This window comes from Schistocerca cancellata, chromosome 9 (genome assembly GCF_023864275.1).
Source record: "Schistocerca cancellata isolate TAMUIC-IGC-003103 chromosome 9, iqSchCanc2.1, whole genome shotgun sequence".
Lineage (NCBI taxonomy): Eukaryota > Metazoa > Arthropoda > Insecta > Orthoptera > Acrididae > Schistocerca > Schistocerca cancellata.
In genome coordinates, this window is record NC_064634.1 from 474,786,097 (window position 1) to 474,813,852 (window position 27,756).

At 45.3% G+C, this 27,756-nt stretch overlaps 1 non-coding gene across 1 annotated transcript; it reads left to right on the plus strand.

Moving 5' to 3' along the window:
• Positions 1-13,599: 13,599 nt before the first annotated feature.
• Trnas-cga (transfer RNA serine (anticodon CGA)) lies at positions 13,600-13,674 on the plus strand. The gene has a single exon. It is a non-coding gene; the product is annotated as a tRNA-Ser (tRNA).
• The last annotated feature ends 14,082 nt before the right edge of the window (positions 13,675-27,756 follow it).

The window sequence follows — 27,756 nt, forward strand, 5'->3', positions numbered from 1 at the left end:
GTGTAACTGTATGCAGGGATATGAAATGGAACCATCACAAAGGCGTCGTCGTAGGTGGTAGACTTCGATTTATTGATAGAATCCGAGGGGAATGAAAATGAGACTGCTAACAAAACATTCCTGCGACCTATCTCATAGAATACAGCTCAAATCTGAGGGACTAGGACCAAGTAGGACTAACAGGGGATATTGGACGTATACGAAGAAGAGTAGCACGAATGGTCACAGGTTTGTCCGACCCATAAGTTTCCATAACATCTCTATTACACTCTGGAAAACGTCGTTGTCATTCCTGCTTGATAATGACTACTCTAAACGTTAGAATGATACACTGTTGAAAAGAATTATGGGAATACGTGAATCAACGCCCCGTATGTTAAATCTATTTTGATAGAGGCGGCACCTGTGGTCTTATGCACGATTTGGGATCTTCGCTTTCAGTGTAGACAACATTTACAATCGTTCACCAGCTACTGACTGTATTACGCATTACAGAGTCAGGTGGCCCTCAGAAGGAAGTGAATACCGGTGTCGCCGGTGTCCCAGTGTTTTCTAGTGAGGTACACAGTTGGCAGTTATCATTTGTGGGCGTTGTACTCATTACATGCGAGGCGATATCTTAATGTAGTGCAAGTTGCACGGGCCGTCTCTTGGATTAAAAAAAGGATGGACTTTCGGTAGTGTTGCTGCACATGCCAATGTTTCTCCGTATGTTATCCACAGGTTGTGGACACACTATAGGGAGACAGTTCAGTACACTGGGCGAGTTGGACAAGGTCGCCGACGCATTACAACCCAACGTGCAGACCGACATCTGGGCATATCTGCGTTGCGGCGTCAGAGCACTGTAAAACAATCTCAGGAGCCCTATTTGAGCTGCTGTGTCCGGTCAGATTATAATGAACGGGTTACACGAAAGGACTATACGATCGAGACGTCTTGTCCTAAGCCTCATCGTGCACATGTGGGATATGCTGAACACACGTGTACGTGGCACGTAGTTGTTAGGCAGTGATAAACGCTCAAGGAGGCCATAAACGTTACTGAAGCTCTCAGAGTCCAATAAACAGCACCCAGGATGACGAGATCAATGACTGTTTTCATTTTGTTTTCGACACCTGCCGGACATTCAGTTATTTTAATGCAAACGATCGAGAATGTAAAGATGTCTTGTTGTGTACTTAATTAGTGAATGATAAAGGTATAATTTGACAGCTTACACTATCCTCAGTTATTGCTCAAAGGAGTATAGCAGATGCCCAAAGTCACGTTCCTCTTATTCTTTTGAGCAGTGTATAACTACATAGGCTTACACGGCCGGTGTCACGATGATAAAATTTCTTCTGAGTGTCGCACCACGCGGTACCACACCCACAAGAATTTTAATCATCAGCTAGAATAATAATCCAGGAGTTGGTGGCACTAGGTTCTTGTAAGCACTTTCCTAGAACACTTCCACCAAATTCACCGCTCGCCTTTGTGAATGCAGCTTGTACGAGTTTGTCCCAATGATGGAAAAGGAAACCTTTCGTCTTACCGGCATTCGCCTTTATCGATCCAGGCAAACCACAGGAGACAAATTCTGGTCAGTTGGACGGGACTTAACTCTGTTCCTCACGCAAATGCCCACCGGTGCTTCAACCACTGCCCACCTCGTTCGGTATACGCACACATGAATAACTTACATAGCGAAATGGTCATATTCTGTGATGCTCCCCTCCGCTGATTGGTAGTGCTAACAGGGTGAGGGAGCGTTGCGGAGCGACCGCTCGTTTTGGACGCAGTGAGTAGTCTGAGCATCCGCCGAGACCACGTGACATAACTTACGCACGAACCGGCGCGGGAACGAGTAGGCTCTCCCCTCTGTGCAAATGGATTTCCCAAAAGGGGCCAGCTCCACGATCAAACCGTAGTTCTGTATCCTGCACACGACTGTCTCATTTTGGGCCACTCGTCGTCGATGCCATCATAGTACGAGTCGAAGATTCTGAAGCCAGAATGAGATTCCTTGCACACTAACAATACAAAAATATCTCCAACAAAATTTAGTCCCACGCACTTTTTTGGTAGGAAATGACGTCAAAGGAGAGCAATCTGGTGACATAGTAATCACATGTACGACAAGTATTTTGTTTCAGTGCAACTATGCCATCCATTTGTGCGGAGGGTATAGTTTTGCGTTAGACTACTCCATTGGAGAGTCCGATGCCGGATTTACGTTTAATATTTTTTTTAAATTTTTTTGATTCTGATCTGCCAATAATCTGTAGCATACACTGTTTCTTAAACCACATATGTACTACAATTACAATTTCTTCAACATGAATATCAGTTATTTGTCCGACATGTTAGAATTGTTCACGAACAGCAATAATCAATTAAAAATAAATTAACTCTCGTAGGACAGAAATAACTACAAGCCCTATCAATGTCGAGACGTTAAAGTAACACACCGCATTCAGCAAGAGCAGCCAGCTGTAATATTTTAAACACAGTATCAGTAACAGCATGTTTTTCACGAAACACACACAGTCTGCAGAGCAGAATCTCAAACGGATCTCCCCGCATCTCCAAACATTTAACGACTCGCTGGACCACGTTTTCCCGAACTAGCAACATAGCTGCATCGACATTTACTGGGGCAGCAGTGAAGGTACTATCAGTTCTTTCACATTATCCGCGGATTAGAACAAACGTAACAGAATCTAGTAATTACCTGTGAGAGGGGTTAGCAGACCTATTGGTGACGTAATGTCCTACGGAGACGTAATCGTCAGTGAAGTAGCAAGCGTGATACTTGGTAGATAGAACCAATGGCAGAAGGGTATACTGCAAACTGGGACCGCGCGGTTTGAGGCGCCACGTCACGGATTGTGCGGCCGCTCCCGCCGGAGGTTCGAGTCCTCCCTCGGGCATGGCTGGGTGTGTTGTTCTTAGCATAAGTCTAGCAGCGGTTTGGTTTCTTAGGAATTCACACACATTTGAACATTTCCACATTGCAAACTGGGTGCAAATATAGTTGATGATGATGTGTTACACAATACACTCCGACGATGTAGCTATGTTATTTGCATGACTGCAACACAACTATTAGGATGGTACATAAGTTAGTCGCATTTTTGTTTTGCATGTTGACATTCCGGAAGCTATGTATTTACTTATCGATTGTCTCCTTCATATGTAGTTCACTGCTGCCATTTGTGTTTACATACTGTCATTTTGTCATTTGGAGATAATGAGCGCACTTGTGGACGCTAGTAAATGGAGTTTAAAGTGGAAAAATCGGAAAATTTCCGACACGTTCTTCTGATTGACTTCACCGTAAGTGTGACAGCAGCGAAGGCAGGCAAAAACATTTTCGCCGTGTATGGGGATAGTGCCACTGGACAGAGCACGGCAAGGAAACGGTTTCCTCGTTTTTAAGGAGGATCTTTTTGACGTTAGTGACACTTCACGTTCAGGAAGACCTTCGGGATTTGACGTAGATCTTTTAAACGCATTAGTCTACTATGATCCATATCAATGTACTCGACAACTGGCATAAGCTACGAACTGACATCATTGCACCATCGTCCGACATTTGCATGTAATTAGGGCTGTTCAAAAATCGGGTGTGTGGTTACCGAATGCTCTAAGCCAAAATAATAAAAACAGCGGGTGGCCATATGTGCATCTCTGCTATACGTCATCAATTGGCTCCTCAACAACACCCACCATTCCTATCCTGTATCGTTACTGGTGACGAGAAATGGTTTCTTTACGTTAACGCAAGGAAAAGAAAGGAGCGGTTCAGCTCAAACAATGCAGCAGCTCTCCTTACAATGACCTGCGCGTATCCCCAGACATGTCATGCATCTGGTGGAAAAACGATGGTGTGTGTATACGAATTGCTTACATTGCAGACGCAGTTCAAGAACAGCTACCAGGAAGATGCTACTCCACGATGGTGCCCGCCCGCATTCTGCTAGACTGACAAGAACACTATACAAGAGTTGGTTGGGAAGTCATTCCACATTCACCATATCCACCTTACCTTGCGCCCTCAGATTTTCACCTTTATCGAACAACCTCCGAGGAACTTCCTTTCCGAAAGCAAATGCGCTACGAATGTGGTTCGATCAGTTCTTCTCCTCAAAACTACGTGATTTCTGCACTCGCGGAATCGAAAAGTACCCCAGCGTTAGCAGAGTGTTGTAAACAGTGAAGGAGAATATATTATCGATAAATAAAGTCTCTGTTATGTGCATGTGTTTACTAAACTTCCGGAAAAAATGACTGCTAAATTCGAAAAGACAGGTCCTTCTGAAGTGCAATGTAGCAGGCAAGGAAAGCAGTTGAAGATATGGCACTTGTGATATTATTGGATTTCAGACATTTTGCATATGAGAAAAGGACAGCCACCAAGCTGTAGTTTGCAGTGATACTAAGCATGACAACACGAGAGTAAAAAAAAAAACGAAATCTGTTTATAAAGTTCGCCTAGACCAAGACGCGCGGCCAGCGTTTAAAAGGTACTTTTAAATACTATGACTCGCTGGGCGCAGATATTTAAAATCATTGCCGCAGCGCTTGATAGCAAGAAGCTGCGAAACAGAAGAAAGAACAATTTATCATTTGTTAGGAAAATTCTAGAGTCTTTATAGTTAGTTGTACTTCTGGTCGCCGATATGTTAACATGTACTTCATTACCTTTGATGTTTGGTTGCCGACTTGTTAAGACGTGTTGTGTAGCACCGCTACAAGTTATATTTCTTTTGGTGTGAAAAACCACGTTATCACCAAGAAAAACAAAAACGCTTTTGTAAACTTTGTGACGATAAAAAATACTTACGCGCACGCCAGGACATTTAATTTTTACAAAATATCACACATACAGAAGCAGCGATTGTTGGACTGCTCCATGTATGAGAAAAACATAAAAATGTAAGTTTTGTATACATTGTAAATTTGTTAATGTTTATAGTTTAACGCCTTTGTTCTTTACGAATACATTGATGCTTCACTATACAGAAAATCTATGCTTATTCTTTTCTTTAAATCAACCACAAATAATGTTTATGTTTAAATGAACTTTGTTACAGGTTCGCTCTTTATCGCGGTGTGTCGATTGTATTTGGGAGACCATTAACGTGTTCAATTTCCGATCTGACAACCTTTTTTACAAAATTTTACTGTTTTGCATTTTTTTTTATTATTCAAATAGGTCCCTTAGGTAATTTCATTGAAGAGTCTGATTGCGTGAAAGCAATCCGGGTTAAGAGGTCATTTGAGAAACTATTTTCACGCAATCAATCCGTACGTCTCCTAAACACAATCGAGAACCGACGCATCATCGATCATTCATAAATTTTTCTCTTTTTCCAAGTCGTACCAAGAAACGGCCAAGGAGAACTGCCGTGAGTACGCAATCTAGTGTTAAAAGGTTGCATTCTTTATCTTGTCGGCAAACATTGCCATGAATTATCAACATCAATGTTATATTTGGTTAAATAAGAAAAGCCAAAAAACCTTTTAACGCTAGACACTGCACTGCGGAAGGGGTCGAACGGTGGTGTGACAACATGCAGCGCACGGGAAATTGTCTAAATGCTGAACATGCCTGCGAGCACGGTACATAAAATTGTACGAAACATTCTGCATTTCTAACAGTATGAAATGACCGATGTTCAAGAGTTGCTTCATGCTGACCTGCCAGCCAGACAAGCGTTCGCTCTGGAATTTCTTCCTCGCATGGAAGTGGAAAATGAATGGTCATAGAACATTCTGTGGACTGACGAAGCAAATGTCCATCTCCACGGACATGTCAATAAGCAGAATATGGGCAACGGAAAATCGGTACCCACATCAGCCGGCACCACTTCATTCTCCAAAAGTGACTATGTGGTGCGTGTTGACGGGACCGTTTATTGTAGGGCTGTATTTTGTCCAGGAGATGAGTAATGCGAGTCCTGTGCACCTGTACCGTTACTGATAAACGCAGTGAGAGTCTTTTGCCCAACCAATATCATTCCAACCTTTCAAGAGTGTGGAGATGATCATTTTTATGCAAGATAGCGCTCCTTCGCACATTGTACAACCAATGAAGAGATTGTTGCAGAGGTATTTCGGAAATGCAAGAATTATCAGGCGTCATTTCCCAACAAGCAGGCCGTCCACACCACCTGATTTTAACCGTGTGACGGTTCTCTGAAAGATGTTATGTTCAGTAACCTAATTACGAACGTAGGTGAAATGAAGGCACGCATTGCGCAACGCATTCTGAACGTGACCCCGAGGCACGTGGAACGTGCTGTCCCTCGATTTCAAATTGTGACAGAAAACGGTGGACAGCATATTGAACATGTCTTGCGCCAGTCCCGCGACAGTTAAAAACCGATGTCAATTTGCTTTTTATGCGATTATCGGCCTCTGGACAAATAAAAACTGATTTTTCCCATCCAAAGTGGTACGACGTGGTGGATGGGTTTACCTAGCTAACAGTACCACAATTGTTGACTGCAGCCATGCCCATTCTGCAGTGCGTATGGTGTAACGTGGAGCTTAAACAACAGCCGGCGCACTGCGATTCATCGGTCATTTGTAGCCGACCCCATTAACGTCAAGACGTTTACAGCGCCATCTATTAGTAAAATGTCCGGTTTTTTTTACGACATTTCCCCCTGCATCAATAATATGCTGTTCAAATTTGGCGTCATTCTGAGCAGTGGTTCTCCTTCTCCAGTATTTTGCAACTGAACCTAAAATTATGGACATCCTGTATACTGAATCTGCAATGATATGAGCACCTAGTGACTCTTTTTATTACGTATATTTTTATTTTTATTACTATCGTATCACTGATTTGCAACTTAGAACCAAATGGAAACTGTACAACTGCTACTACAATCACATACGAGGAGTGAGGAAAAGAAGAAAAACGACATTAATTATGTAACAAAATAAATTCTAGTAGTAAAAATTTATTATGTCACAAAAGGTCCACACTAATCTAGCTCTAAATGAAGACTGTCATCTGATCCGGATATCAATTCGCAGTATATTCGTTTTACCAAAGGACGGTCTCGTGCTCTGGTTCTTTGATAGCCTAAATGCTGCTGGTTCCCAGATACGCTTCCTGTCATTATGAAAAACATATAGTGTTGCATTGTAACAATCACTTTCTTGTACTTACATCAGTTACAGCAGGAATGCATGATAACAATGGAAAATTTGTGCCACACAGGAACTCGAGCTCTGACTTCCTGCCTTTCTCGAGCAGTTAACTCAGCCAAGAGACAATCCGGATTGCGCTGCTGGGGCTCACTGAAACTTTCGTGAACACTGGTGTATCCATCAGCAGTTTCAGAATACATGTTCTCCTACCGCAAGGTATCTTGGAATAAAACCGTTTGGTGAACGCAGTCGGTGAAGGCTCGTGTCTAGCTATTGGGCTTGAGAGGATATGATGAAAGTCATAGCTACGTAAATTTTTTCCCTGGAGGCAGAACAGCTTATGGTTGTATGACTGCTGGGTAGTGCTATCTCAATAGGAGCTAATATACTGTTAACTTCGGTCGAAACTATTTCAAGTAGTTTTACAGAATATTTTTAACAGACTTTTGATTCGACATCGTAACCAATGCTTCAGAAGGCAATGTGGTTGTGATTTTACAACTTTATTTTTAACCTAAAGCTTTATTACCTTACCAGCAACGCACTGTTAAGTGACAAAGGACACTGCTGTTTAGTGAACGAGACAGTCTCTCACTCTGTCCCGATTTCTTTAGAATTTTAAAATACTGATGGCCGCAGTCCCCGTACGGTCTGTATGGCAACCTGAAGGATCCACCGCACCAACACCCACAGTATTCTCTCTCCCAGGGACCCATACGAAATCTCCTACAATCTACAGTGCATTCTGCAGGTTCTGCCACAACTACCACTGCTTCCGCTCGTCGTTCATGTTGATAGCGATCGCGGCATTGAGTGAGGCTTCGATAAAATCCATAGCGCTTACTTCAGCACTTTCACACGCATCATTCGCAGTCTCCTTTACTCTTTCATTGACTATATTTTCTACATACGCTGCCGGAAAAAATCAGTGCATGTGATCAAAAGTATCCGGACACCCCCAAAAACATACTTTTTTAGGTGCATTGTGCTGCCACCTACTGCCAGGTACTCCATATCAGCGACCTCAGTACTGATGAGACATCGCGAGAGAGCAAAATGGAGCACTCCGCGGAACTCACGGACTTCGAACGTGGTCAGGTGATTGGGTGTCACTTGTGTCTTACGTCTGTACGCGAGATTTCCACACTCCTAAACATGCCTAGGTCCACTGTTTCCAATGAGATAGTGAAGTGGAAACGTGAAGGGACACGTACAGCACAAAAGCGTACAGGCCAACCTCGTCTGTTGACTGACAGAGACCGCCGACAGTTGAAGTGGGTCGTAATGTGTAATAGACAGACGTCTATGCAGACCATCACACACGAATTCCAAGCTGCATCAGGATCCACTGCAAATACTATGACAGTAAGACGGCAGGTGAGAAAACTTGGATTTCATCGTCGAGCGGCTGCTCATAAGCCACACATCACGCCGGTAAATGCCACGACGCCTCGCTTGGTGTACGGAGCGTAAACATTGGACGATTGGACAGTGGAAAAACGTTGTGTGGAGTGACGAATCACAGTACACAATGTGGCGATCCGATGGCAGGGTTTTGGTATGGCGAATGCCCGGTGAACGTCATCTGCCAGCGGGTGAAGTGCCAACAGTAAACTCGGAGGCGGTGGTGTTAAAGTGTGGTCGTGTTTTTCATGGAGGGGGCTTGCATCCCTTGTTGTTTTGCGTGGCACTATCGCAGCACAGGCCTGCGAAGCGGTGTACGAACAGCTGGCGGTGAACATATTCCATTCGAATAGTTGAGTATGTGAATCATCCTGACTTTCGAGTAGTGACAAGTTTTATCCTGTCTCACGCATCAAAGCGACGCCGGCGATCCATATTTAAACTGCTTTTAATACTAGAGTTGGAGGGGGGAGCCCTTTTTTTAGCGAGAAGGAGACTAGTGTTTAACGTCCTGTCGACATCGAGGTCATTATCGAGGGAGGACAAGTTCGAATTAGGGAAGGAAGGAGAAGGAAAGCGGTCGTGTCCTTTGGAAGGAACCATCGCAGCATTTGCCTTAATTTAGGTAAATCGTGGAAAACCTAAATCAGGATGGCTGGACACGAGTTGGAATGAATATTAGAGTACACATGAGTTCCGCCAATAAGGGTTTCCGTCGAAACCAGCTGAGTAGCACGCCGTGTAACTTCCCTCGTGCGCGTCGCATCATTCAAGAGTGCGTAGCTGTTGGTAACGGTTCACCTGTAGGAGTTTGGCGGATCGACGTGGTATTACGAAAAGGTCAAAGAAGGGTAAAAAAAAAAATGGTACTGTAATTTCAGCAGCATACGCATTCCTTTATAAAGCGAAGCAGAAAGTAACAAGTACAACTCAAAGTTTACTCTACAAACAGTTTAATTACTTTGTATTTACTTTAATATTTCAAACAGAATGCGCACACAAGTTTCCGAAGAACTTTAACGTCATTCATTTTTTTCTTATGGAAAAACTGTCAGCAAAGTTCTCATTTTTCTCCACAAATACTTGCGGCGAACCAAACTAACACGAATGACTTAAGGTTATTTAAGCATATGAGCGCCACTCTATCCTAAGTAAGAAATTTCAATCATCATTCTTCAAGAGGTAGAAAGTCACTTTGCTGGGTCCCCTTTCAGCCTCCTTACGATTCTTTCCCGTAATCTTATCTTTCTGCTTCAGGACTGCTGACGGAACCCGAAACATTCCGCTACAGCCTTTCTTTCGCCCCAGATACCACGGCCTCAATAACCTTATTTTCTGACGATGACTCGGAATTGTAATGTGTTTTTGGTGCAGTGTGTTACGGTAATAGCTTCGATTTGCCGAATGTAGCAAGACACTTATGATTTCTTCGATTTGTCGAAGTTTTATTTTTTCCCCCTGTCTCTTGGCGACAAGACATAAGACTGGGAATCAGCACGAGTGGAGCGCGGCAGGGAGCAGGGGAAGCCGGGGTCGCGCTGGGTCGGCGCGGGGCCCGCGGCTCCACGTGTCGGGCCGGCTTGCGCAGCACAGCCGTCGGCGGCCATTGTGTCGGCCGGCCAGCGGAACGCGCGTGCCGCAACAGCCGCTCCACTGCCGCGCCGTCTGCCCGCAACAGATAACCGATTTATCTGCAGGCTCTACACCGTGGCTCTGTTTAAAATTGAGTATTACCTCTAACAAAACTGCCATCACTCGCTTTATAATTTATTTCTTGGCAACAAGTTTTTGACACCGTAGCGTCTCATCGTCAGACGGTAGATATTTACGGGCAATTTCTATTTTGCACTAACAAGGGAACCTCCCCATCGCGACCCCCTCAGATTTAGTTATAAGTTGCCACAGTGGTTAGGCCTTGAAAAACTGAACATAGATCAGTCGAGAAAACAGGAAGAAGTTGTGTGGAACTATGAAAAAAATAAGCAAAATATACAAACTGAGTAGTCCATGCACAAAATAGGCAACATCCATGAGGGTCTGAGCTCAGGGGCGCCGTGGTCCCGTGGTTAGCGTGAGCAGCTGCGGAACGAGAGGTCCTTGGTTCAAGTCTTCCCTCGAGTGAAAAGTTTACTTTTTTTATTTTCGCAAAGTTATGATCTGTCCGTTCGTTCATCGACGTCTCTGTTCATTGTAATAAGTTTAGTGTCTGTCTTTTGCGACCGCACCGCAAAACCGTGCGATTAGTAGACGAAAGGACGTGCCTCTCCAATGGGAACCTAAAACATTTGATCGCAACGTCATAGGTCAACCGATTCCTCCACAGGAAAACATGTCTGATATACACTCCTGGAAATGGAAAAAAGAACACATTGACACCGGTGTGTCAGACCCACCATACTTGCTCCGGACACTGCGAGAGGGCTGTACAAGCAATGATCACACGCACGGCACAGCGGACACACCAGGAACCGCGGTGTTGGCCGTCGAATGGCGCTAGCTGCGCAGCATTTGTGCACCGCGGCCGTCAGTGTCAGCCAGTTTGCCGTGGCATACGGAGCTCCATCGCAGTCTTTAACACTGGTAGCATGCCGCGACAGCGTGGACATGAACCGTATGTGCAGCTGACGGACTTTGAGCGAGGGCGTATAGTGGGCATGCGGGAGGCCGGGTGGACGTACCGCCGAATTGCTCAACACGTGGGGCGTGAGGTCTCCACAGTACATCGATGTTGTCGCCAGTGGTCGGCGGAAGGTGCACGTGCCCGTCGACCTGGGACCGGACCGCAGCGACGCACGGATGCACGCCAAGACCGTAGGATCCTACGCAGTGCCGTAGGGGACCGCACCGCCACTTCCCAGCAAATTAGGGACACTGTTGCTCCTGGGGTATCGGCGAGGACCATTCGCAACCGTCTCCATGAAGCTGGGCTACGGTCCCGCGCACCGTTAGGCCGTCTTCCGCTCACGCCCCAACATCGTGCAGCCCGCCTCCAGTGGTGTCGCGACAGGCGTGAATGGAGGGACGAATGGAGACGTGTCGTCTTCAGCGATGAGAGTCGCTTCTGCCTTGGTGCCAATGATGGTCGTATGCGTGTTTGGCGCCGTGCAGGTGAGCGCCACAATCAGGACTGCATACGACCGAGGCACACAGGGCCAACACCCGGCATCATGGTGTGGGGAGCGATCTCCTACACTGGCCGTACACCGTTCTACCATTCCTAGACCGGCAAGGGAACTTGCTGTTCCAACAGAACAATGCACGTCCGCATGTATGCCGTGCCACCCAACGTGCTCTAGAAGGTGTAAGTCAACTACCCTGGCCAGCAAGATCTCCGGATCTGTCCCCCATTGAGCATGTTTGGGACTGGATGAAGCGTCGTCTCACGCGGTCTGCACGTCCAGCACGAACGCTGGTCCAACTGAGGCGCCAGGTGGAAATGGCATGGCAAGCCGTTCCACAGGACTACATCCAGCATCTCTACGATCGTCTCCATGGGAGAATAGCAGCCTGCATTGCTGCGAAAGGTGGATTTACACTGTACTAGTGCCGACATTGTGCATGCTCTGTTGCCTGTGTCTATGTGCCTGTGGTTCTGTCAGTGTGATCATGTGATGTATCTGACCCCAGGAATGTGTCAATAAAGTTTCCCCTTCCTGGGACAATGAATTCACGGTGTTCTTATTTCAATTTCCAGGAGTGTATTCTATACGACAGTGGTGACGGCATGTGCGTCACATGACAGGAATATGTTGTCGACCCACCTAACTTGTACACTTGGCGAATGGCTAAAATGATTCTTCTAACTTGCCCGATTTAGGTTTTCTTGTGGATGTGATAATCACTCCCAAAAAGTGATGAAAACATAAGAATTTGTCACATAAACTGCAACAAATGAATGCAACACTTTCACAGTCGCACAGTTCTCCCTGTGCTCTGTCAAAACATATGTTTTTAACGTTTTCAAATTTTTCCGTGTGTAGACCGTCAAATACTGCATATGTCCAGGTAAATCTGAACATGTCCTGGAATTTTGGAGCGCGATGTTGATTATGTGTGACTGCCTAAACTTTGATAATTGTCTGAAAATAAAAAATTAAACTTTTCATTCGAGGGAAGACTTGAACCAAGGACCTCTCGTTCCGCAGCTGCTCACGCTAACCACGGGACCACGGCGCTCCTGAGCTCACATCATCATGGATGTTGCCTATCTTGCGCGTGGACTACTCAGTTTGTATATTTTGCTTATTTTTTTCATAGTTCCACACAACTTCTTCCTGTTTTCTCGATTGATCTGTGTTCAGTTTTTCAAGGCCTATTCACTGTGCCAACGTATATCTAAATCTGAGGGGGGTGCGATGGGGAGGTTCCCTTGTAAGTCCAAATAATCGATGAAATCGTGCAGCTTCGAAAATTTTCGATTCATATACAGCTGTTGGCCAAAAATATGGAAACATCGTGAGAAATGAATGCTTGAACATAAATGCAGATGCAGGTTGCGCTCTTGTATTTGACTACGAACGGCACCTGTGCAATGCCCTCAACCCCCTTCCAAGTGACAGTCGTGATCACAACAGTCTTCCGTGTACTTCCGAGTGCATTACATCGGGGTTCTATCAAAAAAAGGCTAAAAAAATCAACGTGAATTCCTTACAGGAGAATGGAAAAGCTGGTAGATCCCAAGATCAGAGAAGATCAGTTTCGAATCTGGAGAAATGTACGAACACGCGAAGTAACACCGACCTACGACTTATCTTAGCAGACAGGTTAAGGAAAGGCAAACCTACGTGTATAAATTTTGTAGACTTAGAGAACACTTTTGTCAGTGTTGACTGGAATATTCTCTTTGAAATTCTAAACGTACCAGGAGTAAAGTACAGGGAGCGAAAAGCTATTTACAATACTTCCTGGAAGATTAAAACTGTGTGCCGGACCGAGACTCGAACTCGGGACCTTTGCAGGTTCGCCGGAGAGCTTCTGTAAAGTTTGGAAAGTAGGAGACGAGGTACTGGCAGAAGTAAAGCTGTGAGGACGGGGTGTGAGTCGTGCTTGGGTAGCTCAGTTGGTAGAGCACTTGCCCCCGAAAGGCAAAGGTCCCGAGTTCGAGTCTCGGTCCGGCACACAGTTTTAATCTGCCAGGAAGTTTTATATCAGCGCACACTCCGCTGCAGAGTGAAAATCTCATTCTAGCAATTTACAACTTGTGCAGAAACCAGACGGCAGTTATGAGGGGCACGAAAGGGCAGCAGTGGTTGAGAAGGACTGAGACAGGGTTGTAGCCTATCACCAATGTTATTCAATCTGTGCACTGAGCTAGAAGTAAAGCAAACCAAAGAAAAATTTGGAGTAGGAATTAAGGTTCCAGCACAAGAAATAAAAACACTGAGGTTTGCCGATGACACTGGAATTCTGTCAGAGACAGCAAAGGACTTGGAAGAGTAGTTGAACGGAATTGACTGTGTCCTGAGAGCAGCATATAAGATGAACATCAACGACAGCAAAACGAGGATAATGAAATGTAGCCAAATTAAGTCAGGTGGTGCTGAGGGAATCAGAATAGGAAACGAGACTCTGAAAGTAATCGATCGTTTTGCTATTTGGGCAACAAACTAACTCATGATGGCCGAAGTACAGGTGATATAAAATGTAGGCCGACAATGGCAAGAAAATCGCTCCTGAAGAACAGAAATTTGTTAACACTTACTATAGACTGAAGTGTTACGAAGTCTTTTCTGAAAGTATTTGTATGCAGAGTAGCCATGTACGGTAGTGAACCACGGACGATAAACAGTTTAGACAAGGAGAGAATAAAATGCGCAAAAGTCACTGCAGAACTGAATGTCACACACTCGTGAAGCCTGTCAGCATCAAAACAACACGAAAGAGCTCCACTTGCAGGGAGCTCCGGGTGAGCTGTGATTCCGAAACAACCGAACGATGCAAATGCCCGAAATAAGAACACGTGGTGGCGAAGCCATAAAACCTGGATTACAGAAGAAAGCCATTTTGATCGGATGACTGTTTTTTTACACTGTTTCCAACTTCAGCCGAGTTTACGTCCCAAGAGTGAAACATGGAAGGGGGATAATTTGGTTCGAGTCCTCCCTCGGGTATATGGGTGTGTGTGTGTTCGTCCTTAGGATAAATCAGGTTAAGTAGTGTGTAAGCTTAGGGACTGACGACCTCATAAGATTTCACAGACATTTGCTTTTTTTTTTATAATTTGGGCACCCATATCGTGGTGTACCGCCAGCCCCTCGGGTACTCTGCACGGTCGCATTACCTTCGAGGACTACGTGGCTATTTTGGCTAAACAGGTCCATCTCACGGAACAATGTTTTTTTTTTCCCCTATGGTTACGCTGTGTTCCACCCCCTTTCACACAGCTCGCATCGTCCAGCACTGGTTTTGTGAGCACGAGGATGAATTGTTGCATCTCCCCTGGACACCACAGTCACCAGATCTCAATAGTACTGAGCTTCTGCGGTCTACTTTGGACGGAATCTTAACGTGATCACTATCCATCTCCAGTATCGTTCCCTTAATTTGCCACTATTTTTCAGGAATAACAGTGTAAGAATTCCTTGAAAACCATACAAGCCTATATTTACCAATTCCGAGAGGGCTTGTAACTGTTTTGAATGCCTGCATGGTAATGTGTTGTGTTTTTGGTGTTTCAATATTTTTTCCCATCCCCTGTTTACTTCGATAGGATCCAAAGGCTGAACCTGAATACGACCTACAAAATTTCGAAAGTTGTTCTGGGATATTTTCTGAGTATCTTGGAATAACGCTCCTTGGGTTTCCTTGGCTGGGAGGACTTCACTGATTCAGTCTCCGGGACTGAGGATGAGCGTGAAACCCTACGACCAGCTGCTTTTGGGCTTTCCCACTAGCAGAAAACTGGAAGGGAGTGACCAAAGGGACCTCTTCCTAGCGAGAAGAGCCGAAGAAGACTTACGCATCTACGGTTCAGAAGTGAGGACTGATATCCCCGATGGTTGGAGGTGTGTTGCTCTCGCATTAAGTCGCTGAGAGGCGACAGGAATGTGAGGAGCTGATGGGGCGGCAGCTGTAGCGGCGGCGAAAGAGGTGGTCACAGCAACAGGATGTAGGCGCTCAAATTTCCTCTAGTCTCAGTGTAGGTCAGGTGGTCCAGGGTTTTATATCCCATTATTTTTCTCTCTTTCTGTAAAATCCTGCAGTCCGACGAGCAAGGTGAATGATTCTCTCCAGAGTTGACACAGACAGGAGGCGGGGCACATGGAGTATTGGGATGTCATGGACGTCCACAATCTCTACATGTGACGCTGGAAGTACAGCGGGAAGACATATGGCCAAACTTCCAGCACCGCACTGGGGGAGGGATATATGGCCTGACGTCTCAGTGGTAGACCATCACCTTGACCTTCTCGGGCGGTGTGTCACCCTCGAAGGCCAAGACGAAGGCACCAGTGGCAACCTGATCATCCCTCGGACCCCGATGGACGCGCCAGAATGAATGAACTCCTCGTCCCTCTAAGTTGGCGCGCAGCTCGTCGTCGGACAGCAAAGGAAGGTCCTTGTGGAATATAATTCCATGGACCATATTTAAGCTCTTATGAGGCGTGATAGAAACATCCCCCAGCTTGTCACAGGCGAGTAATGCCTGTGACTGGGCAGAGGACGCTGTTTTGATCAAGGATGACCCAGATCTCATTTTGGACAAGCCCTCTACCTCTCCAAACTTGTCCTCTAAATGCTCTACAAAAAACTGAGGCTTCACCGAGAAAAAGGAGTCCTCATCAGCTCTCGTACATACGAGGTACTGGGGCGAACAAGCTTCACTGCCATCCTTAGTCTGGCGTGCCTCCCACGGTGTGGCCAGGGAGGGAAACGATTTAGGATCATACTTCCTTGCACTGTACTGAGACTCAGAACGCTTAGAGACTGCTGGAATTTGATCACCAGCAAGTGATGACGTGGTACGCTTCATCGCGCTGTGATGCTACCCACTGACCAGGGGCCCTCCCCACGGGTGTCACCCAGCCTCAAGCAAAGGCCACCTGGCAGGCTGGCCACTGCCGGGAGTCCCGATGCCCCAGGGTAACGGGTATCCTTGGCATACGTGGGGGGTTAGCGGCGCAGCCATCAGCAGAGCGATTCCTGTGTAGTCACGGGGCTACAACCAACAGGGTACATGGCGGCCCCACCACAATGGACTCGCTACCGTGCTGGATATCAGGTGCAAAGACTTCCATGGTCATCGTCGGCGCAGAAAACGACACCGCATAGTGGGTAGAGGAAAACGCACCAAGGAAGGACTATGAGCGGGACTGCTATACCTCGACGAGAAAGTGGGTTAAAGATCTCAATGCACGATGGACACGATGCACCATGTAAGGCGCCCTTCTCCAATTGGCTCGCTCTTTGGGAAAATGTTGAAGAATGGAGGTCAAACACTACTGCACGTGCAAAACAGGATGCACAACAGTGTCTTAAGTCTGGAAAGAACTGCTTCTCGACGTGAGAACACTATTGTGGCTTATCTTGCGAGAACGCCCCAGAAACTGAGCTCGACGAGAATGAAGAAGAGAGCGAAGATATGTGCCAGGACGAGGAAGTTGGTGAAGGTGCCGCAATGAATGCAGAAGATTGGATGCTGGATCGGGTCCTGCCGCATTCTCCCAAACGACCTCGTATCATAAGCGTGTCATTCATTCAGAGCAACTCCATGTTCAGGCTATTAGTTACAGCCCTACCTGATGGACCTCCATAGTATTTGCCACACAAATCGTAGGAGATCCTATAAATTCCAGTCTTTTGCAAAGGTGGAATCTTGTCTGTCTTTCTGTTGAACAGAATGTGGGCAACAGTGTCCCTAGTATGAAAATCCGGAGTTTGGTTTGCTCGCGAGTACCTGTGAAGTCCTAAGTACATATAGCATGGGCGTACGTTTGTTATCCGTGTGATTTCATTTCATATACTTTAATTTCAATGCTGTTATCAATGAGATGCTAGTCATATTTTAAAACTTATAGTAACAGCAGGTTATATCTGTAAGATGGGGGAGAGAGAGAGAGAGAGAGAGAGAGAGAGAGAGAGAGAGAGACTATGTTATATCCTCCATAGAGGAATTGAAGGAGGAGGAGACGTGATTAACGTCCCATTGACAACGAGGTCGTTAGAGACGGAGCAGTAGCTCACCGCTACTAAAGTAGCAGCAATCAGTTAACGTTTTTCTCAGCATTTGATAATATCCTTATTATTCCAAATGTTCCTTTCTCCCCTCTGTATCCCCACCCCCTTCGTCGGCCAGTTCATCACATTCACCAGTAATTTTGTCCATATAACATTGTCAGTATCCACTTATATACTTTTTGACCTGTACATTCATATACGTTTAGTCTCAGAGTATAAAGTAGCATAAGATTTATTTGTGCAAAGCTTCTTTGTGAATTCGTTATATTTGCCTATCTAACCTAAGGACATCACACACATCCATGCCCGAGGCAGGATTCGAACCAGCGACCGTAGCGGCCGCGCGGTTCCAGACTGAAGCGCCTAGAACCGCTCGACCACAACGGCCGGCAACTAGGTATATTTACGTTTTCATAACAAATGTTTTACTATACTAATTTACTTTCGGTACTGCTTCGTACATTGCTATAGCTTCACCTAAAAAAAATTGAAATTGCGGGAAACACACAGCCTGAAAACTGACCTTCACTAAATTTGACAAGCAAATGCCGTGCAATCAATTTAATAACTACGACAGCAAACACTTTTAGGACTTTGGCAATACCACAATTCACACGATATAATATGGAGGCGTCCACTCACGATTAACAGCACTTCACTTAGCAAAAGGTTTGCCATACAGGCCTTCAGACGACGGCTATGAATGTTTGTATATAAGAAGAGCTCTGCTTGTTTTGATCGTATTCGACTACGTTTAAGAAAGATCATTCTATATGTAATTATTTTGTTAGTGAAATATGTTTCTTTCTCTGTCTTGTTTATTCAATGTCCTTGGACTCACAAACATGCCTGATTTGTTACTGGCAGCAGGTACAGTCCACCGCCTTTCGCTGCTGGAATGTTTTCCGCACCCAGTCAAGCAAGCAATTATAAAATGGAATTTCTAGCCGTTACCAAGACACTAGTTTGAATCCATCATTATTCTCCGTAAGGACGTCCCAAGACCATGGCCTTGATCCGCCTCTTCAGTTGGTACGTGCAAACACTCACACGGCCATCCATACAACAGGGGTGACACTAGATAGTTACTGAGGATAGTAGCCCTACTCGCACGCTCGACCAGAAAGAGAACTTCTCCGTGATTTGACTGCTATTTGCGTTGAGTCGTCCCTACTGTCTGCGCTCTTCGCACTGTGTCACAGATCCTCAGGTGCCAGGTAACTCTCTGCTGCTGTATTCTGCATTTAGGCGGACGAGTAAGTAGTATAGTCAAAACAAATTCTCGCTACTGAATGAACAGGGTTCAATTGTTAACAACTTACCCAGTACAGTACGGGATTCACGCTTCGTTCCAACCGTCTAAATTGAAGGGCTCACAGATTCAATGGCTATAAAAAAAAAAGTGAAGTACCTAGAAGGAGCGGAGGCAACGAAATGAAACTTAGCGGGTTTAGAGGTTTATAATGGTAAACTGAGGTGACACATGGAATGCCTCATAATATCGTGCAGGACCTCCTTTTGTGCGGCGTAATGCAGCAATTCGAAGTGTCATGCACTTGACAAGTTTTTGCAAGTCCCCTGCTGAAATGTAGAGCCATGCTGTTCGCTACAGCCGTCCGTAATTGCGAAAGTGTTACCGGCGCAGGATTTTGTGCACAAACTGACCTCTCGATTATGCACTACAAATGTTGGATGAGATTGATGTCGGGCGATCTGGGTGGCCAAATCATTCGCTCGAATTGTCCAGAATGTTCATCAAACTAATGCGAACATTTGTGGCGCAGTGACATGACATCGTTGCCTATGAACATGAAGGACATAAATGGTTGCAAATGTTGCCCAAGTAGCCGAACATCACCACTTCCAGTTTCAGTTGAACCAGATCCACGTCCATTCCATGTAAACACAGTCAACACAAATTATGGAGCCACAACCAGCTTGTACAGTGCTTTTCGACACTTGGAGCTGCGCCATACCCGTACCCTGCAATTAGTTCTCAGCAACTGAAATGGGGACTCATATGACAAGGCGACGGTTTTCCAGTCGCCTACAGTCCAACTGTTATAATCGCGAAACCTTGAGACGCGCTGCAAGCGATGTCGAGCAAGCAAACGCACTCGCGTTCGTCGTCTGCTGCCATAGTTCATTAACGCCAAATTTCGCCGCACTGCCCTAACTGTTACGTTCATCGTACGTTCCACATTCATTTCAGCGGTTATTTCATGCAATGATGCGTATCTAACAGCACTGGCAGCTCTCCTCTGGGTCCTTAAGTGAAGGCCGTCGGCCACTGCGTTGTCCATGGTGAGACGTAATGCTTGAAATGTGGTATTCTCGAGAAACTCTTGACACCGTGGGCCTCGGAATATTGAATTCCCTAACGATTTTCGAAATGGGATGTTCCATGCGTCTGTCTCCAAAGTCTGTTAATTCCCATCATGCGGCCATGACCATGTCGGAAACCTTTCCACATGAATCACTTGAGTACAAATGACAGCTGCCCCTTTATACCTTGAGTGCGCGATACTACCGCCATTTGTATATGTACCTATTGCTATCCCATGACTTGTATATCTCAGCGCATTTTAGATATTGCAAAACGGAATAAAATTTGCAAAGAACTTGGCAGTATGAGCCCACTTATCAGTACAACGTTGCATCACCTCTGGCCTAGATGCATATACTGATTCGGTTGAAAAAGGTGCCATAAAGCTGTTGTACCCTCTCCTGAGGCAAGCTGTCCCACAACTGGTGTACCTGCCCCTTTGTATCGTTGATACTGACAATGGGGCCGAGTTGACGCCTGGGCTGGTCCCACGCATGTTCTATCGGAGACAGATCTGGGAATGTTCCTGGCCACGTGAGTACCTCAACATCGCGCGGACAGTTCTTACGCGTGTCACGTATGGATCCGCATTGTCCTGATGAAAAATGACACAAAGAAAATTGGCGCATAAGAGGTAACACATAAGGACGTAGAACGCCGTAAAGTACCGTTCTGCTAACCGAGTTCCCTCAATCACTATCAGTCTGAATTCGTACTAGGACTGTTGATACATTTAAAAGTATCGGGAATCCAATATATCGATATTTATGGGAACATCGTCATCAGCCCACGATTTACCAAAAAAAATTATAGATATATCGACGGAAAAAATATCGACGTATCAGCCAAAAAAACTATCGGCAGCACATTGTAACTACATTGCCAGTTTTAAAGCTGTATATTTAAGTATTGATTTACTATCAGATATTCTATACAGCAACACACCCGCCAGGTCAGACGAGAGCGCTAATGCGCTGCTCCCTGGACAAGCGTAGGCGCGCCGGCCCCGGATCGAATCCGCCCGGCGACTTAACGACGTGGGCTGGTGTCCCGACCACCCTGGATCTGGTTTTTAGGCGGTTTTTCACATCCTACTAGGTGAATACCGGGCTGGTGCCCACATCCCGCCTCAGTTACACGACTCACAGAAATCTGCAAGACGTTCGCACTATTTCATGTTTTACACTAGACGCAGCTGGGGTACACTGATTCAGTCCCGGGGGGTATGGGGTGGCGGCAGGAAGGGCATCCGGTCACCCCTTTAAATTATCCATGCCAAATCTGACTGTAACAATGCCGACCTTGCGAAAACTGCAGGACAAAGGCATAAGCAAGAGAGAGAGAGATTCTGTACATCAACACGCCGTACATAATCAGCGCGCATATCTCCCTCAGAGCAAGAATTTAAAGGAAAACGATGCATGTCGCTTAACGATAACTAGTTTGCTAACAATGGTAACTGCATGTAAGTGGCACAATAAAAGATACCCGATGGGTCCGTCGTTCGGTTTCGTCACATATCGGATTTGTCTGCAACACTTCATGTCGACTTCCCTCCTTTCCTTTCTGCAAACGCCAGCGACCTGGCACTTCTAGTCTCAAAATTGCGTGGTGAAGTTAAACGTTACAGTTTCTGTTGGTAGCGCCGAGCGCCGATTACGTCAGCGTTCCCCATCACACGTCTCCGCCCACTGCAAAGACTGATCTTGTCATTCAGATTTTTGTTCATCAGTTATAACTACTGTTTTTAAAGAATACTGATGTGAAGAAATAGCGCACTAGTAGCGTTAAAATTGTTTTTTAATGAAACTGGTATGCTATTTCTTCACGTCGGATATCTTGTTATTCCATTTACACCACCTCCCCCTACTACGATCGGACTACTTCATTGTGTCCTCTATACTTGCCTCACACAGTCTAAGAGAAAGACTAGAGGTGATAAAAGCTCAAAAAGTAGTAGGACTCCTTCACAAAATGAAAGTAAAATTGTGTTCTCTACAATTTCAAAAGAACAAATTCAAATATTTATCGAAAATCACGAAAAAATGTAATATAAAATAAAAAAAATCGGCACTCAATAATGTCACTTCGATATCGATATATAGCTGAAAATATCGCCTGTCTATACCAATATCTCTCGAAGGTATATAGATACGTCGACGTATCGATATTTCTCAAGAGCTCTAATTCGTACCCAACGGCCTTCCACATCACGACGCCAGGAGTGACACCGCCATACATTTGTAAAACATGGGAAGAATCGGACCTCTCTCCAGGTCGCCGCCATTCTCCCAGACAATGGTCATCCGTGGCAGTGCAGAGCCGCGGTTCATCGCTCAACACAATGCGACGTCATTAGTCAGCAGTCCACGCTTCTCAGTCGCGGCATCATTTCATACGCAGCCGTTTCTGTTGTGACGTTAACGGCGGCCTACGCACGAGATGGTAATTCGCTAACCCAGTTGCTGCTAGTCTCAGACCAACCGTGAGGGATGACACAGTATATTGTGGGAAGCCCATTACTTGGTGTCGGACTGGAAGCTCAGTTGCTAAGGAAATAAGATGCGCTTGGCGCATAATATTGCGATCCTCCCTTGGGATTAACCGGAACCTTGACGACGTGAATACCTGCACTCCCGTTCCCATGCAGTCCAACCACGCGCCACTGTCTCGTCCGAATGCCCCGAAAATCTGGATATTGCACAACTGGATTAGCCGCCCAAATGGAGACCCACAATGGGGCGCTTTCAAACCCTGTCTCACTTGGGTACGTGGCATCTCTGTGTTCTTCACTGTGATCAATCACCATCTGACGCTGAAACTTCAATTTTCTTCGTGTTAAGTACTTTCACTACGCCTGGTATGATCTATAACGGGTGTCAACAGCGTCAGATGTTTCCAGAATGAGATTTACACTCTGCAGCGGAGTGTGCACTGATATGAAGCTTCATGGCTGATTAAAACTGTGTGCTGGACAGAGACTCGAACACGGGACCTTTGTCTTTCGCGGGCAATTGCTCAGGTTCGCAGAAGTGGTCTGAAGGTAGAATTGAAGCTGTGAGGACGGGTCGTGAGTTGTGCTTGGGTAGCTCAGATGGAAGAGCACTCGCCCGCGAAAGGCAAAAGCCCTGAGTTCGAGTCTCGGTCGCGCACACAGTTTTAATCTGCCAGGAAGTTTCATATCAGCGCACACTCCGCTGCAGAGTGAAATTCTCATTCTGGAAACATCTGACGTAAGTACCATACCGGGAGTAGTGACAGTACTAAACACGAACAACATTGATGCTCTCTGATGGACATTGCACTTGTCACAGAGAACTGGACTCTTTATCATGTCTTCTAGTTTTCTACCAGGCAGTGCACGTACTCGCATCTGTGCAGGACACAATGGATGGAGGTGCATGATGAACCGTGGTCAGGAGACAGAGCAACTGGCAGATGGGACGCTGCGCGTTTATTTTTGCTTTGTTTAGATTGTGTTAGTTTGCATGCAGAATGCAAGCAGGAACATGGCAACTGGCCCCGCCCCTTGACACGGGCGGTCACACCGCCTGCAACTGCGCCCCACCCACCCTCCAGCGTGTGCCAGGCCCCCTCCACCATTCGGCTAGCCCCGAGACTCACATCACTTGCGAAATAGAGCGACACGTGGCTAGCTTTTTCTCACTCTCTCGGCTGCTCGCCCAGCAACGTTGGGAGTCTTGTCACTCAGATACGCGCCTGCAGAATTTTCAAACAAAGCCAGAAATCTTCGCAGTAACGAATCGTCAAAGTTGACATAATACCCATACGTGAGTTTCTGCTTCCGTCTCATTTTTTTCTAACTTCCTGCCACAATATTTTTCGGAGTTTGGTGGTGGGCTTGTTCCAATTAATACAATATTCAGAATTTCACCACACGAACGGTAGTGCCTTAAAAATACGTTTGCAAAGACGTGGGGTTCGGGTACACAATTCTCGGTACTTTACTTAGGGAGTGTAAAGAGTTGTTTAGACATAAAAAATTCATTAGTTATCTAATTTTATGATTAAGTATTTAGTCTTATTATGCCACATTACAATCCCATTCACGAATATTCTCATGATTCACGAAAATATTTTTCTTCCCCGAACTCTTGCCGGTAATTCTGCCACACATCCACCTCTATCGATTCCAATAAATCGATTCCAATAATTCTTTCTTAGCACTTCGCAGAATTTTGTACAAAATACTATTTGCAACGCTTCTACCATTTCTAACAAAAGCAGGAGACCTACTAGAGCTTACAAAAACTATTCGACTAGTCAGACGTCGGCAATGCTTTCACAAAAATTTGACTAAAAATACTGGAGTAGATATATGTTGAACAATGTATGTCGAACAGTTACAAAATTGGCATTGACTTACCATAGCAAAGTTAAGAGTAGCTGTGTCCTGTAGCCAGAATCGAGGAAGCGTACGCTTCTGTGGAAATCAAACTGCTGACAGACGTATCAGCAAGGTGCAGCATAAGGTTCAAATTGAAAATGTTACAGATGCTAATGACAGCGAAACACGCAATTTTCCAACGTAACGAACACTAAAACCAGCACACGATGCGCAGCATGTACTGAGCTAAGATATTAAAAACCAATCACCTGAAGCAGAAAAATTATCGCCTATAGCTCTTTCTTACAGGTATAAATGTTACAAGAACAAATACAAGATGAACCCACGCTGAAATTTCTCGTTCCAAGAACTCCGTCTAGACTGTTCGATAAAACAAAACCAGTACCGAATGCGCACCTGGAAACACGCGTATGGAGAATGAGTACAGGGTCACAATAATGTCGGTTGGTGAATGTACCGTGTTACAAAGATTTGGAGATCAGTACGCACATGCAACATCATGCCTCCCCACATCACGACACATGCACCACCAAAACGATAATGTTCGACAATGTTGGACCTACCCTCATAAACGCGCAATGCATCCGGATACGTTCTGAAAAAGTTTTTAGGGGGACGGGCTGGGCATAAAAGGCCACTCTATAACTGTATCCGGTGGAAAGAGATTTTTATCTTACTTTACTTTGACTATTGAGCGATTTTCCCCCTCGAATAAGTCAGCTACTCTGCTGATGATGTTACCTCTTGAAGTTATCTGCAGTGTTCACACGCCCGGGTCAGAAATAGCACTCCCTTACTTGCTAGAAATCGCAAACAGCAGTACGTTTACCTAAGCTGCCGGAGTCTGCAGGAATGGCGAAGCGCCAAAGTGATCGCATTATGTTGCCTACAGCGACGCATGATCTCTTATGCAACTTCTGATTGGGTTTTAAATTTGCCACAACTCAACGCAGCGGGGAACGACTTCACTGATTCTCTGAATCCTGAATACGGGTCTGGGTTGAACGAACTTGGCCACGTGGCTCCCAGAAACGTCGCTGGGCGGAGTGCGTATATGGTTACAGCGGACGCGGCTATATAGATATGAACTTGTACGTATCGCGTTGCTGCTATAACAGTGGTTCCCAATCCTGTGGAGGCGTCTGCAATGGAATTTTCTGAAGGGTGAAAACAATAATGATTTCACTGTATCTTAGTGACGTCCCTTTATTAGATCACCATAATCATCATCGTCATCATCCAACTGGCATCATCTCGTGGATACACTCTCTCCTCTAGATTTCTCCATTAATTATCGCCCCCAACTGTTTGCATCCCAGTTGCTGTTGCACGTTTTCTAGCCACCTTCCGTTACGTCACTGGAAACCACCAAAGAAACTAAATGGTCCACTTGTCATCCATCCGTTTGGCTACACGTATTTATTTATCGTTTGCCAGTCATTAAGAATTTTTAAATCGCAAGAATAGGCATAATATACAAAGATTGCTAAACTAAAACACAGTTCATCGTCATATAATACAAACGGCAACAGACATTGGGGAACATCAAGGTATTTTATAAAGTTTATCACTTCACATGCCATAGTCAGTAATGATTCGAAAGGACTCTTGTAGCGCGTGACGGTCATGTTGATACAACAACGGTTGTCTGTTGTTCGGCACCTCAGTCACAAAATGGCGATGGAGATTTCTCCCAAGCGTGGAGAGCACCTGCACATCTTCGACTGTCCCTTCGGATGCGATTTGAAGTAGTCCAAACTGCACGAGATGGGTCAAATCCAAGGTTTATTTTTTTTTGGATGCAGTGGAGTTTCAGGTATTGTGGAGGACAGTTTTGTTTCCAGAAGCGTTTCCATTCATGTATGACATTGAACCCATCTTCACCAAGAAGGTTGGCATGATTTGCTGTCAATCCTTTTCGCTCCACAGAGAATATATCATTCCGATGTTCACGTAGTACGCTCTTCCGCCTTGTATTAGGATGCGAAATGTGACTCACAGTATCTGGAAGTAGATCGAATTGATCCACTGACGATGCGCATGGATTTGGTAAGTAATACGCATGTCCCTTTTCACAAATGGGCTGACAGACAGACGCAGAGAGCTATTAAGCCAGACAGACGCACAGTACTTTGCTGTTGAAAACATCCATGCGAGTGCGATATTCTAAGAGTATCTGTTGGGTATCCGCAAATTCCTGCTTTTGAACTAGGAAGATTTTCGCATCAATTACTCCTTCAAAGACAGTATACTTCCTACGGTAATCCCAGGGTATTCTTGATGGACGTTATGGCGACGTTTGTCTCCCTCAAAATAGATATCAAGGACTCAGTACTGCACAGGCGAAAACACACGAATTCTGTTTTATTTGGGTTGGGCTGTAGCCTCTTTTTATGGAAGTACTGTAGTAAGATTTCCTGACCACAAGTTAGGATTTTTTCGGTTCTTCGAAGATTCCGCATTGGGCGGGTATTGCTCAATCGTCCGCACAGCCAAACCTTCTGGTCTTGGAGGAATATCGACTATTTATAAAACAAGCAAGAGGGGGAGGGGGGGGGGAATTCCTTCGATGAGGCACTGTTTCACACTTTTCGACAGTTAAGTGTCTTTTTCCTGTAGTTACAATAAATGTCCTTCCAGGTAACATGTTGTCAATTAGCTTTGTTGTCCGCCTGCATGGAATAACTTGTAATAACTTATAAACCAGCCCATGTCTCCGAAGCGCATCATAAATGTTAACACTTAGATCGACGAAAGTGACTGATGTTTCTGCTTCGTTTGATATCCCGCTTCAATGAATGTTGTTAGTGGTAAGACTTGATCAGTGCTGCTCCGTGCTGGTCGGAATCTAGCTTGCTCGACAGGAAGCTTCTGAAATATCAGTGGTCTAATGCGATTGCATACAAATCTTTCAAGGAATTTACAAATGGGTTCCTATACCGCAACTGGGCTATAGTTCTTTGGCTGGTCTGATGACTTGCCAGGTCTAGGTACTGCTATGTTTTGACTGGTTCATATTTTGTAGAACTGAATCAGATATCATAATGTCATAAGAATTCCGCCAATCATCTTTTAGCATAGTTCTGACCATATGGAAGAAATTCGGGATGGGTTCCACTACTTCCCGGTACTTTTCTAGCTCTTATGATTTTAACAGCAGCAGAAATTTCTGGTTCAGAGAAATTTCTTCAGAATTCGGGTTACTTAATGATGACGTTTGTGAGCGACGAAAGTTTGCACCTCATTCTTCTGGTACGAGTTTTATCCCTTCGGACTCTCGATGTGGACAGTATATGTGACACAATCCTGTCAGCTGAAATATAGGTGG